The sequence below is a fragment of the Hevea brasiliensis genome, chromosome 11 (genome assembly GCF_030052815.1).
Source record: "Hevea brasiliensis isolate MT/VB/25A 57/8 chromosome 11, ASM3005281v1, whole genome shotgun sequence".
Lineage (NCBI taxonomy): Eukaryota > Viridiplantae > Streptophyta > Magnoliopsida > Malpighiales > Euphorbiaceae > Hevea > Hevea brasiliensis.
In genome coordinates, this window is record NC_079503.1 from 28103983 (window position 1) to 28120426 (window position 16444).

Below are 16444 nucleotides of genomic sequence, written 5' to 3' on the forward strand. Positions count from 1 at the left end.
ATGTGAAATGAATGAATGTCAAATAGAAGAAGTTATGAGAAATGATTGAGAATATTGAGATTATGTTGATACAAATGGAGTTTGAGAATGATTGGAAATGTATTGAAAGTGTTTTTCACAGGTTCCGAAGAACTGTATTATCCATTTTTAACCGGTACTCCGCCGAATTTTCTATAAAATTTTCGGAACCCCAAATGAATTTATAATTTTAATAAATGACTTAAATGAGTTAAATTTCGCAAATTTCACTTCATATCCATGAAGAAATAAATTAAGGAAGGATAAAAATGATTGGGATAAAATATGGTGCTCCGGTACACTGTGTGGCATATCTTGCTCGGCCACACTGTAGACGGGTAAGGGGCGTCACAGGTTTCTCCAAAGCACTTTCACCAATGGAATTCTTTTATTCCTTAGCTCCTTGATTTCTTGTGCTAAGATCTTTACTAGTTCCTCTTCATATGTCAAATGAAGTTGTACATCAATGGTCTCCGCCGATAAGACATGTGAGGGATCTGATATGTATCTCCTTTGTATCGAGACATGAAATACATTATAAATCTTGTCTAGCTCTGGTAGTAATGCTAGCCTATAGGCTACCGAACCCACACATTTAATGATCTCGTATGGATCAATAAATCTAGGGCTCAACTTACCCTTCTTCCCAAATCTAAGCACCTTCTTCCATGGTGACACATTCAAAAAGACTTTATCGCCAACCTCGTACTTAATATTTTTCCTCTTCAAATCTGCATAAGACTTCTGTCTATCTGAGGTGGCTTTTAAACTATCCTTGATGATTTTTACTTTCTCCTCAGTTTGTCTCACTAAGTCTGGTCCTATTAACTTATCTTCACCAATTAGTTGTAATGCCCTCACTTTAGGTAGTCCGTACATGCTACTATTCTGATGAACTAATGTCTTTTTGGACAGTTAGGATGTCTGGAATTACACTTAAACTAGAGTGAGGAGACATAAATTAACTAAATAAAGACCAAGAAAAATTAAGGAAAAATAAAAGAAATTAAATGTTAATAAGTTAAAGGAGCCGAGACTCCAGCGATGGGTGACTTTAATTGGAAGCGACTGTGAAAACTTTGGTCGATCCCAGACCCGCGATAAACCCTATGAAATAAATACTTGGGACTAAATTGAAGGTTTTATGAGGATTAAATGATATTAAAAATGTCAAAGAAAATTTAAGAAAATTAAGTCAATCGATACAGAAAAGTATAACCCGATAGACATAATGGAGGGCATTTTGGTCATTTCACTCTCAGTGTTGAATTTTGACCTAAATGTTAATTAAAATGAGAAAGATTAAAACACATAAAATGAATTAAAAATCATGAAATATGCAATGAAAATAAGAAATGAAAGAAAAGGGAAAGAAAATGAAATTATTACATAAGCATTACCTCATTGTGACATAAGCATGATGTGAGTGTGACGATAATATTACATCATTAAAATTTAATATAATCTACCAATATTACATCATTAAAATTTAATATAATCTACCATAGGATAAATATGAGTATATAAAGACAAAATTACATAATTAAAACACATCTTCTTCCACTTTGGTTCTCCTTGGCCGAACCTCCATGTCCACAACCTTCCACCATTTTCATCTTTCTTAAGCTTCATTTCTTTTCAATTCCCACCATAAAATCTCTACTTCCCTTCACTAAAAATTTATCTTACACTTAGGCAAAACTATTGGCAGCCAAGAAAGAAGAGATTAGTAAAGTTTTGGGCAAGTCCAAGAAGTATCCATTAAGGTTAGTGCACAATTCCCTTTGATACACCCCTCACCTGTCTATAGTGTAACCGAGTAAGGTATGTCACACTCGGTGCTGGAGCACCCTATCATATCTTACTTTATTCCTTTAATAATTTATTCTCATTATATTTTAATATCAATTATTTTTCTAAGGAGAAACTAGCGGAGTTTCCTCTATTTTATTATCATTTGACGTTTTTTCACCATTCACCTGCTTTAAAAATTTTATAATATTTTGAAATAAAAATCTCATCCATACTAATCATAATCATCTGATCAGTTCAAATATTCTTTATATGCTTCAATTTCACATTCATTTCCATACATTATCATTCATGCTCCATTCACATATCAAAATTCTCATATTTTTATTAATTTACATAATTTGTAAACAAATTGAATAAATTCACAATTTACATGATATACAAATTAATTACATATGAACTAATCAATTTATTAATTTACATCACATAAATATTACTTACAAATTCTTAGTTTACATTACAACATAAGGAATATTTATACCATAAAAAATACATAAAATGACTAATGTGAGCCCTATCTACATGCATTGCTAAGGAGGTAATAACCTTGAACACTCTGCAGATTAGAACTCCAAAATCCCAGTCTTATATCCACTAGGCTTTATCTTCAGTACCTGCCCAAGGAAACAAATCTATCGCGCTAAGCATTGCTGCTTAGTGGTGTAATAATATAACAAAAAATAATATATACAAATAAAGAAAGAAATGGATTATACTTTGGATAATCTGAAATTTAATCTAATTTACTATAATACTTCTAGTATCGACTATCTTTTGTTTTAATTTATTTCTCTTAAGAAGCAATTTATTCCTAAAGTCACAGTAGTAATATACAATCCCTGAAAATTCTAAGAATATTATTATTCTTAACTTTATATTATTATAAAAAAAAATACATTTGTAATGCTTATTTAAGTTATATCTCTATTGCAAATCTTTTTATCATTTTATTCAATACTTTCTAGGTTATCGCAAATTATTTTATAATAATTAAAATTCTCAGCTTATTTCATAATAAGTAAATCTTAATATCGGTCCAGTTCATTTCACTTATTTCTACTAAATAACTATTCTAATTTATTTTAGGTCGTCTTACTCATTTATTTAATTTCTAATATTTTCAATTATTAATATTCTTAACTTATTTCAATAAATTTCACTGCCCAAGTAACCTATGACAGGCTGACTAAACTAGATAAGCAGGTCGTTGGCATTGGACACCGCAGTGCCTCGAGCCGTCATACCATGAGACGTGAAATGCGGAACGTCAACCACGTATGCAATCAGTATGGCTAAAAGCCATGATAACAAGTAATCGGGCATAAAAGTCATGAGTGCGGGCAGAAAGCCATGAGTGCGGGCAGAAAGCCATGAATACGAGCATAAAGCCTTATGCAGTACTGTTAAAACAATACCCTATTCGCATGTCAATCTATCCAATCTGACACACGTGTCTAGGCAATACATGGGCACATTAGTACCTTTAAGGGTTCATATGTATCATTATTTCATTATATGTTCCAATTATATTTTATAACGTTTTAATTTTTATTACTAATAGAAGTGTAAATGTCTAAAATATAATTCTACCTAAATTATGCATTCATCCTGTAACACCCCTATGTTCGATAGTGCATTCTACTGTTCCTATGACCAGTGTTGTCCGGACAGCTAGGATGCCTAGAACTACACTTCGATATGAGTGAGGAGATATAAAATAATGAAATACAAGAAAAGAAAATACAAAAAAAACAAAGGAAAAATAATAGCAAAGAAATGTAACCAAGTTAAATGAGCCGAGAACCCTAGCGATGGGTGACTGCACCGGGAAGTCACGGCGTGGACCGTTGACTAGCCCTGGACCGCGGGGAACCCTGGAAAATATTTTTAAGACTTATAGAGACATCAATTGAAGTATAAATGCCATTAGAAATATCAAAGAAAAATTAATTAATTAGTACAAAGAAAAGTAAGAAATCGAAAAACGGACAAAACCCGGTGTTACCGAAAAATCGGGAATGCAATCCGAACAGGGGCATTGTGGTCATTTGACACCCCGAGTTGTCTTTTGACCTAAATGTCTATTAAAAATAAATGATATTAAACTTTGAAAATGCAATGAAAAATAAAAATATGGTACATAATATAAAAGTGGAAATAATGAGGCAAATTTTGTAAATTTGGTAACTTTAATTAAATAAGTAATTTCCTAAAGTTAGTGGTCCACTAACTCACATTGTGGGACACCTTTATAATGCATTTGGACAGATTTAAACTTCATCTTCAACCTCATTTCAACACCAGCCGAAAATAACTCCCATTGAAGCTCCCATGGCCGCCCCATTTTTCCACCTTCATCTACCCATGATCCAACCATGGAAACCTCAACCTTCCTTCACTAAAATTGCTCTACATCACTTGGGCAGTAGATAGGCAGCAAGAAGACCAAGTTTTGGAGAGATTTTGAAGAGTTTCCAAAGTGGTAAGTTTATGTTTTTGGTTAGTGCTTCATTAAAGTTAGTAAGGAGGTTATGGGTACTTGAATTTTGGAAAGAATTTTGAGGTTTGATGTTTAAAGGGAGAGCTGTATTTTTGGCAGCCATGGAAACTCCTTGAAGACAGTTTATTCTTGCTTGTAAATGGTAGATTAAAGGGTTGATTATGTGTTTATATGTGTAGAAATAAATTGGGTGATGTATACTAAGTATATTGTGAATGTGTATTTGAATTTGGAAGCTTGGAAATTAATGGAGTGTGATGTGTGATCGGCAGCTTGCAATGTGAACCAAAAGAATGTTATTTCATGGGTTGGTTTATGAAATTACATGGTTGAATTATGGTGCTTGCTATGGCAGATTGTATATGTGTACAAGGGTTTGAGTTTAGGCATGTAAATGAGCTTGTTATGTAGTTAAATTGTGTGTAAATTGAAGTTGGTAAATTCTGGACTATAATGTGCATATTGAGTGTGGTTATAAGCTGCCAAAATGACCAAAAATATGTTGTGAAATATGTTTAGGTTATGGTACAAACCAGATTGGGTAAGAATGTGTGAATTGGTAAATGCTAAAAGTGATCTTTGATGAGTAATAAAGGAAGTGCAATAGGGCAGTATGGATTTTGGCCTATAACTTTAAGTGTGTGGCTCCAATTGGTATGAGACCAATTGGAGGTGAAACTAGGCACAAAATGTGCCAACTTTCATGAAGGAAGCATACCAAAATTCTGCTTGCAAGGTAGCTTGAAAAGTGACCAAATCCGGATTAAGTGCAAATGAGGCCTGAAAATTGACCATTTGGGCAGCTGTTAGTGTTTAGGCCATAACGCACTCAAAACAGGTCCAATTGACCTGAAATTTTGACCACGAATAGTTAAGACCCATATCTACAAGTCTTATGAAGACACCAAAGCCTAGAAATGACCATAAGCAAGTCAAACAGCTTGCACAAGTTCGGGTCCAAAAACTGGCCGAACCAAAATTGACCTAAAATGACCTAAAATGACCAATTTTAGTGCAATTTGACCAACAATAGTAAAATGAGCATAACTTGGTCTACAAAATTCATAATAACCTGAAATTTTGCCCCGCGTTCCATAAGACATAGATCTACAAGTTTGTAGTTTAGACCAAAACTCGAAAACCGAGGGAACTAGGTTGTCTGGCTAGGTCAAACTAGTATCCCGGAATCCAGCAAATTGCAAGAAAATGCAGTATACACGGAAATGAACTTGGTAACATGTACCAACTCTAAAATACTATCGAATGTGACATATTAATAACATTAAAACCTAAATTACCTAGAATGCATCGAGGGTCGACATATTAGGTTGACTAAGTAAATATTAGAATTCAGTGAATTAATTATCAAGCATTATCGTTAGAGACAATTTAAATGAGTACTGAAACACTTCAAATTGTGTTTCTCAGTTAGCAAAGACTCAGGGAAAGGGAAGGAAACACTGAGTCAAGACCAGGAGACAGTTATCAGAGGTTTGTGCACAACTAGTTTTCAACTGATTTTGCTCTGAATAATATTTCATACGATTAATTGTATGTTATTGTTTTAAATTGTGTTTGTGCATAACTAGTTTTCAACTGATTTTGCTCTGAATAATATTTCATATGATTAATTGTATGTTATTGTTTTAAATTGTGTTTATGCACAACATTTATTTCTTTTGAATTTTTCAATTGAAATAAATTATGACTATTTGTATATTATTATTTTCAATTATGGAAATGTGTTTGAATGGATACTTATTGCTTGAAAAGCATTGTAAATGGTTTGGAACTGTGGAAAAATTGATTTAGAGTAATTTGTGAAAGTTGAAGTTAATTATGATTTGTGTTGCCATCTTGTAAATGAAATTATGACTTTGGAAATTTTGAGATAAAATGTGTTTAGTGTTATCAGAGCAAAGTAGGGACGGCGATACGTAACGCCTACGATTCTTGGGAACTCTCACGAGTGAACTCAGGAGCTTGCAGGGATGGCGATACGTAATGCCTGCAAGTGCTCTGATAGGTACCACCCAAGGGATTGCAGGGATGGCGATACGTAACACCTGCAGGTGCTTTGGTAAGTACCCTTAAATGCTAGCATTGATCGGAAAATTGTGTCATGGCCTAAGTTGTGAATGAATTGGCAACACTGTATTCTTAAATTATTCGACTAAATTGTGTTATTATGCGATTTGATAATTTGTGAAATGGAGTTTAAATTCTTATTGACATTCACTGTCTTTTGAATTTAACCATGTTTTGACTATTGAGATTTATTGTGATATTATGAATTGGAGTTTAAATTCTTATTGACATTCACTATCTTTTGAATTTAACCATGTTTTGACTATTGAGATTTATTGTGATATTATGAATTGGAGTTTAAATTCTTATTGACATTCACTGTCTTTTGAATTTAACTATGTTTTGATTACTGAGATTTAATGTGATATTGTGTTAAATTCCTTATGACATTCATTGTCTTGAATTTAACTATGGTTTTACGTATCCATCATTTATATGATTTATGAATTGTGATTTAAACTTGTCTTTGGTTAATGTTGTGCACCACTGCGACATTGTCTTAGCGATAGCTTTTCATTGCTGTCGCAGGTAGACAGATTTACAGGGCAGCAGACTAGGCTGCTAGTACATTCAGCGAGAGATTATCGGGTATATTGAGTATACCACATTTTGCATTTTGTACTGTAATGTATGTTCACTGTATGTATATATTGTTTTTGGTTTTGAGCAGTTGTAAATTAAAATTGTACATTGAAGTTGTAAAATAAATTGTGAATTATTTTGACTTGTAAAATTTGTATTATATTTCTTTTATCTCAGTCTTTGAAAAATTATTGTGGATTTGAGTTGAAAAACATATTGTGTTGAATTATGTTGGAGTTTGAGATTGAGAAAAATATTGAAGTGCTTTTTACAGGTTTTTGAAGAACTGTTTTGTCCAAAATACAGATGGCACTCTGCCAAAATTTTTATAGAAATTATTAATAGTCCAAATGTGTTAGCTGTTTTACTTCAGTTCAAAAAGGTTTTTAACACCTGTAAATAGTGCTCACCACTATGAAAAGAAGTAAGAAAAGTTTTAAAATCCCTTGTAGTGTATTTAATAAGTTATCAGTAGACGAAGTTGGTAATTCATTAGGTATACTACGGGATCATGTTATGCCTTACAGAGGGGTAGGGTGTGACATGTTTTAGTGGTATCAGAGCAAAGTTTTTAAAATTCTGTTTTCACATGTTATTTGAATATTCTTTCTTCATAGTACAACTGCTCAATGTCATTGTTTGATACTTACAGTACATTACATTATAAATATGCATTAACGGGAGGAAATCTCCTTGTGTTATTTGTTCGGGAGGTCTAAGATCCTCGAATTGACTATGGAAGAGGGTGATCGTTCAGTCGATCAATCGATAGAGGCTAAGGTACAAGGGGATGCCCCAGCCCTATACAATGTCAGTGGTTCAAAGAAGACCACCCCGCGATCGCAGCTTTCGCTCGGTTTGCTCAGCAGATGGCTGCAATGTTCCAACAAATGGCTGGTAACGTGCCTACTCAAGTCCCAATACAAACACCAGTGGTACAACCACAGTCTTCTGCTAGACAGTATGATAAATTGATGAAATATGGGGCTACAGAGTTCAAGGGGACAGTAGATCCTCTAGAGGCAGAACAGTGGTTAGAGAGAATGGATAGCGTATTCAAGAAACTGCACTGCACAAAGGAGCTCAGATTTCAATACTCAATATCTTTGCTACAGGGGGATGCTTATGACTGGTGGAAAACCATTCTCCACAGTCTAGTAGAACCTGCAGTGCTAACATGGAATGACTTTCTCAGGGAATTCAGACAAAAATATGTCCCTGATGCTTATGTAGACCGTGTCGTAAGAGTTCCTAAGTCCAAACAGGAGCGGTCAGTGGCTGAGTATGAAAGAGAATTTTCCTGCCTAAGCCATTATGCAGTAAGTCTACTTGCTACCAGCAGGGAGAGATGTAAGAGATTTGAAACCGGCTTAAAGCCCAGTATCAGATTACAAGTAGTCGGATTCAAACATACTAACTTCTCTGAACTTGTTTCTCAAGCCCTAGAGTTGGAAAGATTTTAGTCTAAAGCTGCTCCTGAGAAAAAGAAATCAGAGAAGACAGAGAAAGAGGGAAAATCAGTAGAACAGAGTTCCAGTGGTCCTACTGGAAAGGGGAAGAACTATGGGGGACATAGCAGAGGTGGCAAGAAGTCTAGTAGGGGAAGACATTCAGGACAGAAACCTCCTCTATCTGGTCAGCAAAGTACCAGAGGTTCCTACCATTCCCGCCAATGTGAAACTTGTGGAAGATATCATGGTGGGATATGCTATAAGGCTATTGGAGCCTGTTATAACTGTGGAGGCACAGGACACTTTGCCAAGGACTGCACCAGTGCTCATAGAGTTGGACCACCTCCTACTACTGTAGAAGGGTCAGTTCAGAGCCCTGTCACCAGAAGTTCACAACCACCCAGCAGAGGTAGAGGCAGGGGTAGAGGTAGCCCAGCAGGCAGCCAAAGCACAGTGAAACATTCAGAGCAAGATAGTGCTCTAGTCAGAATCTATGCAATGAGACAGAGAGAAGAGGCTAAGACGTCTGATGTTGTGGCTGGTACCTTCTCAACTTTTAATTAGGATGTGTTTGTGTTATTTGATCTTGGTTCTACTCATTCTTATGTGAGTGCTAGCATCATTGATTGCATTGCTGTTCAATATACAAAAATGGACTTTGAGGTGCTAGTAACAAGTCCGCTAGAACAGGAGGTCAGGGTTAATAAAATGTATAGAGATTGTCCTTTGGTGATCCAAGGACACAATTTTCTGTCTGATTTCATTGAAATGCCCTTCAGAGATTATGATATCATCTTGGGCATGGATTGGTTAGCCAGGCATCATGCCATGATTGGATCAGAGGTCAAGACAGTCACTTTTGGTCTCCTCAAGACAAATGATGTGGTAATACATGGGGAGAGGCAGTTATTGCCATCAAACATCATTTCGGCTGCACTAGCCAAAAAAAATTATCAGAAAGGGGTGTGAAGCATACTTGGCACATGTGGTAGACACCCAAGTGGGGAGTCCAGCATTGAGGGACATCCCTACAGTATATGACTTTCCAGATGTGTTTCCTGATGAATTGCCAGGATTACCTCCAGAAAGAGAAGTGCAGTTTGAAATTAATGTTATGCCTGGTGTGGATCCAATCTCCATAACACCATATAGAATGGCACCAGCATAGTTGAAGGAGTTGAAGGTACAGTTGCAAGAATTACTTGAAAAGGGCTTTATCCGCCCTAGTGTGTCACCTTGGGGAGCGCCAGTATTGTTTGTTAAGAAGAAGGATGGCACTCTTCGTTTATGTATTGTTTGACCTGGAGTCTGAATACTTTTATATTAGTGTTAGAATTAGATGTTCTGTTGTTATTCCTTTATAGGGGAATAAATTTTGATGCATTAGTGATTAGTCCTTTAAGATAAGGATTGTGATAATAAGTGAAATTAGTTTTGAAAGAGTTTATCGGCGAAAAGTATTTTCTGACACACCATAAATTATAAAGCTAATTGGCGAGCCTAGTTAATGTAAGGCAAGAGGACGTAAAAGTAAGATGCAGTAATGGAATTGCTCTAGATGAGGGCAAAGATGTTACTGTTAGTAATTGTTAATGAATATTGTAATCAGAATAAGTTTCGGATATCAGTAAATTCGAAAAGGATAAAATATCAGAAAATTTGATCTATTGGGATGTATCGTAGTAACTACGCAATGTTCTTAATGTTTATAGTGTAAGCTGTAGATTACAGTACTAACTTGAGATTATTGTGTAAAGCTACGTACTACCCGATAGTACACCTAGATGAGAATAGTTGCCAACGGCATCTGTTTTGGTATAGTTATGCCAGGACAGAATGTAATTGTTAGAAATAAGTTTGAAAATCCTACTTAGGGATCTAAAACTCAAAAGTTAGAATATCGAAAGGTTATAGTTCAGTACAAAAGGAAGTAAGTTATAGAATATTGACAGATAAAAAGAGTTATGGAAGTAGAGATTTGAACAGTTGATTCATATATAACAAAGAAATATTACGAATGTGAGGAAGACTATGGACTAGAATGGTCAGAGGACCAATGACTAGATAAATGATTCTAACATGACCGCAAGGGGTCATTCAAGAAGGAACGTGAACCGAAATACAGCACAATAGTAAGAGGAGATTGGTGTTATACAAACAAATTAAACATTGAATTAGATTGTTAAAAGTCTTATACAAATTTGAGGAAAAGAATATTATACGATTGTATAGAAAGGAGAAAATAAACATATGACTATTGTAAGATGGCTATTGGGTAAAATTTCGTGGATGAAATTTATTTAAAGGGGGGAGAATTGTAACACCCCTATGTTCGGTAGTGCGTTCTACTGTTCCTATGACCAGTGTTGTCCGGACAGCTAGGATGCCTAAAACTACACTTCGATATGAGTGAGGAGATATAAAATAATGAAATACAAGAAAAGAAAATACAAGAAAAATAAAGGAAAAATAATAGCAAAGAAATGTAACCAAGTTAAACGAGCCAAGAACCCTAGCGATGGGTGACCGCACCGGGAAGTCATGGCGTGGACCGTTGACTAGCCCTGGACCGCAGGGAACCCTGGAAAATATTTTTAAGACTTATAGAGACATCAATTGAAGTATAAATGCCATTAGAAATATCAAAGAAAAATTAATTAATTAGTACAAAGAAAAGTGAGAAATCGAAAAACGGACAAAACCCGGTGTTACCGAAAAATCGGGAATGCAACCCGAACAGGGGCATTGTGGTCATTTGACACCCCGAGTTGTCTTTTGACCTAAATATCTATTAAAAATAAATGATATTAAACTTTGAAAATGCAATGAAAAATAAAAATATGGTACATAATATAAAAGTGGAAATAATGAGGCAAATTTTACAAATTTGATAACTTTAATTAAATAAGTAATTTCCTAAAGTTAGTGGTCCACTAACTCACATTGTGGGACACCTTTATAATGCATTTGGACAGATTTAAACTTCATCTTCAACCTCATTTCAACACCAGCCGAAAATAACTCCCATTGAAGCTCCCATGGCCGCCCCATTTTTCCACCTTCATCTACCAATGATCCAACCATGGAAACCTCAACCTTCCTTCACTAAAATTGCTCTACATCACTTGGGCAGTAGATAGGCAGCAAGAAGACCAAGTTTTGGAGAGATTTTGAAGAGTTTCCAAAGTGGTAAGTTTATGTTTTTGGTTAGTGCTTCATTAAAGTTAGTAAGGAGGTTATGGGTACTTGAATTTTGGAAAGAATTTTGAGGTTTGATGTTTAAAGGGAGAGCTGTATTTTTGGCAGCCATGGAAACTCCTTGAAGACAGTTTATTCTTGCTTGTAAATGGTAGATTAAAGGGTTGATTATGTGTTTATATGTGTAGAAATAAATTGGGTGATGTATACTAAGTATATTGTGAATGTGTATTTGAATTTGGAAGCTTGGAAATTAATGGAGTGTGATGTGTGAATCGGCAGCTTGCATTGTGAACCAAAAAAATGTTATTTCATGGGTTGGTTTATGAAATTACATGGTTGAATTATGTTGCTTGCTATGGCAGATTGTATATGTGTACAAGGGTTTGAGTTTAGGCATGTAAATGAGCTTGTTATGTAGTTAAATTGTGTGTAAATTGAAGTTGGTAAATTCTGGACTATAATGTGCATATTGAGTGTGGTTATAAGCTGCCAAAATGACCAAAAATATGTTGTGAAATATGTTTAGGTTATGGTACAAACCAGATTGGGTAAGAATGTGTGAATTGGTAAATGCTAAAAGTGATCTTTGATGAGTAATAAAGGAAGTGCAATAGGGCAGTATGCATTTTGGCCTATAACTTTAAGTGTGTGGCTCCAATTGGTATGAGACCAATTGGAGGTGAAACTATGCACAAAATGTGCCAACTTTCATGAAGGAAGCATACCAAAATTCTGCTTGCAAGGTAGCTTGAAAAGTGACCAAATCGGGATTAAGTGCAATTGAGGCCTGAAAATTGACCATTTGGGCAGCAGTTAGTGTTTAGGCCATAACTCACTCAAAACAGGTCCAATTGACCTGAAATTTTGACCATGAATAGTTAAGACCCATATCTACAAGTATTATGAAGACACCAAAGCCTAGAAATGACCATAAGCAAGTCAAACAGCTTGCACAATTTCGGGTCCAAAAACTGGCCGAACCAAAATTGACCTAAAATGACCTAAAATGACCAATTTTAGTGTAATTTGACCAACAATAGTAAAATGATCATAACTTGGTCTACAAAACTCATAATAACCTGAAGTTTTGCCCCGCATTCCATAAGACATAGATCTACAAGTTTGTAGTTTAGACCAAAACCCGAAAACTAAGGGAACTAGGTCGTTTGGCTAGGTCAAACTAGTATCCCGGAATCCAGCAAATTACAAGAAAATGCAGTATACACGGAAATGAACTTGGTAACATGTACCAACTCTAAAATACTATCGAATGTGACATGTTAATAACATTAAAACCTAAATTACCTAGAATGCATCGAGGGTCGACATATTAGGTTGACTAAGTAAATATTAGAATTTAGTGAATTAATTATCAAGCATTATCGTTAGAGACAGTTTAAATGAGTACTGAAACACTTCAAATTGTGTTTCTCAGTTAGCAAAGACTCAGGGAAAGGGAAGGAAACACTGAGTCAAGACCAGGAGACAGTTATCAGAGGTTTGTGCACAACTAGTTTTCAACTGATTTTGCTCTGAATAATATTTCATATGATTAATTGTATGTTATTGTTTTAAATTGTGTTTGTGCACAACTAGTTTTCAACTGATTTTGCTCTGAATAATATTTCATACGATTAATTGTATGTTATTGTTTTAAATTGTGTTTGTGCACAACTAGTTTTCAACTGATTTTGCTCTGAATAATATTTCGTATGATTAATTGTATGTTATTGTTTTAAATTGTGTTTGTGCACAACATTTATTTCTTTTGAATTTTTCAATTGAAATAAATTATGACTATTTGTATATTATTATTTTCAATTATGGAAATGTGTTTGAATGGATACTTATTGCTTGAAAAGCATTGTAAATGGTTTGGAACTGTGGAAAAATTGATTTAGTGTAATTTGTGAAAGTTGAAGTTAATTATCAATTGTGTTGCCATCTTGTAAATGAAATTATGACTTTGGAAATTTTGAGATAAAATGTGTTTAGTGTTATCAAAGCAAAGTGGGGACGGCGATACGTAATGCCTACGATTCTTGGGAACTCTCACGAGTAAACTCAAGAGCTTGCAGGGATGGTGATACGTAACGCCTGCAAGTGCTCTGATAGGTACCACCCAAGGGCTTGCAGGGATGGCGATACGTAACGCTTGTAGGTGCTTTGGTAAGTACCCTTAAATGCTAGCATTGATCGGAAAATTGTGTCATGGCCTAAGTTGTGAATGAATTGGCAACACTGTATTCTTAAATTATTCGACTAAATTGTGTTATTATGCGATTTGATAATTTGTGAAATGGAGTTTAAATTCTTATTGACATTCACTGTCTTTTGAATTTAACCATGTTTTGACTATTGAGATTTATTGTGATATTATGAATTGGAGTTTAAATTCTTATTGACATTCACTGTCTTTTGAATTTAACCATGTTTTGACTATTGAGATTTATTGTGATATTATGAATTGGAGTTTTAAATTCTTATTGACATTCACTGTCTTTTAAATTTAACTATGTTTTGATTACTGAGATTTAATGTGATATTGTGTTAAATTCCTTATGACATTCATTGTCTTGAATTTAACTATGGTTTTACGTATCCATCATTTATATGATTTATGAATTGTGATTTAAAGTTGTATTTGGTTAATGTTGTGCACCGCTGAGACATTGTCTCAGCGATAGCTTTTCATTGCTGTCGCAGGTAGACAGATTTACAGGGCAGCAGACTAGGCTGCTAGTACATTCAGCGAGAGATTATCGGGTATATTGAGTATACCACATTTTGCATTTTGTACTGTAATGTATGTTCACTGTATGTATATATTGTTTTTGATTTTGAGCAATTGTAAATTAAAATTGTACATTGAAGTTGTAAAATAAATTGTGAATTATTTTGACTTGTAAAATTTGTATTATATTTCTTTTGTCTCAGTCTTTGAAAAATTATTGTGGATTTGAGTTGAAAAACATATTGTGTTGAATTATGTTGGAGTTTGAGATTGAGAAAAATATTGAAGTGCTTTTTACAGGTTTTTGAAGAACTGTTTTGTCCAAAATACAGATGGCACTCTGCCAAAATTTTTACAGAAATTATTAATAGTCCAAGTGTGTTAGTTGTTTTACTTCAGTTCAAAAAGGTTTTTAACACCTGTAAATAGTGCTCACCACTTTAAAAAGAAGTAAGAAAAGTTTTAAAATCCCTTGTAGTGTATTTAATAAGTTATCAGTAGATGAAGTTGGTAATTCATTAGGTATACTACGGGATCATGTTATGCCTTACAGAGGGGTAGGGTGTGACACATCCTTTTATTCATTCATTATGTCATTCATATTGATCACAATTTATAATAATTATTTTCATGTGTAATTGTACTCAAAGCATTTTTCCTTATCCTTTCTGTAATAATGAGAACTAAAGTCTCATCCATATATTTATTTATTCATTACACTATGTATATAAATTATCATTCATATTTCAAGTAATCCATGAACATTTCATGGATTTCAAATTTAATTAAATTTTCCTTAAATCCTAGAGTCACTCAACTTCAAGAATTTAAATTTATTAATCACATTATCTATGTTAACCATCCTAATTGTTTTTCTAATTTAGTATACCATTTCTTATATCATTGCGGTTACTATTCACTTAACCATTTCCCTTCAAAGATTGACTTTTTAATTCATAATAGATTTGTTAAACCTAAGTTCACCAAGATACCATATTTTGCATTTTATTTTTGTTGGCATTGATTGCCAAACTCAATTTCTAGCCTCCTAAGTTTTATTTCAAATTTTCAGAATTTGAGGTCCAAATTCACTGTTCCATTGGACCTGGCTGCAGTAAAAATTTGATAAAACTTTCTTCATGAAAGTTTTTCCTTATTGTGTCTTCTTTAATTCCCTTTTAAGTTGCTTGGTTAATTCCCATTGGTTAGCAATTTAATTTTATTCATTTATGACATCATGCTTATGTCATAAATCAAATTAAACTTCATTTTCTTTTCTCCTTTCCTTTATTCATTTTTAATTATTTTCTCACCAATATTAATTCATATTTTAAGTTATATAATTTACCCACTTAAATGGATAAGTCGGTCAAAAATCATCTCTGAAGGTGAAATGATCAAAATGCCCTCCGTTTGGCTTAAAGAGCCAAAACTATCTATACCGATCTTAAAAATTTTTCTAAGCATTTTCTTGGCATTCTAATACCATCGAAACCTCAATGACTCTTCTTTGGAGTCTCAAAAATTATTTCACGGAATTTCCCTAGGATTTAGGGCTACTAGCTGTGAAGACAGTAACTTCCTGTTTGGTCACCCATCGCTAGGGCACCGGCTCATTTAACTTTGTTGTATTTCATTTCTAAAATCTTTTCTTAATTTTTCTTACACTTATTTGAATTATTTATGACCCCTTACTCTAGTCTAAATATAATTCTAGATATTCTGGCTATCCGGACCAACATTAATCACAGAAATAGTCAAATGCACAGACTAGCTAAAGTGAGGGTGTTACACCCTTAACCTCTCTTCTTTAAACATAACAAGCATGTTAAATTGAGTTGATATTGTATGAAAATTTAAGAAAGTGATGAGGATGTGAGAGGTTAAATTTTCGGCAACCATGAGGAAAAATGGAGTTTGATGCTTTTAATGGATTTAAAATAGTTTAGTAATGATAAGTGATGAGTGAATGTGCATTAGAAGTTGTATGGATTGAGTTTGCATGAATTATGAAAATTGAAATTAGGGTTTTAACCAAAAATTGGGGTTTTTAAGTTA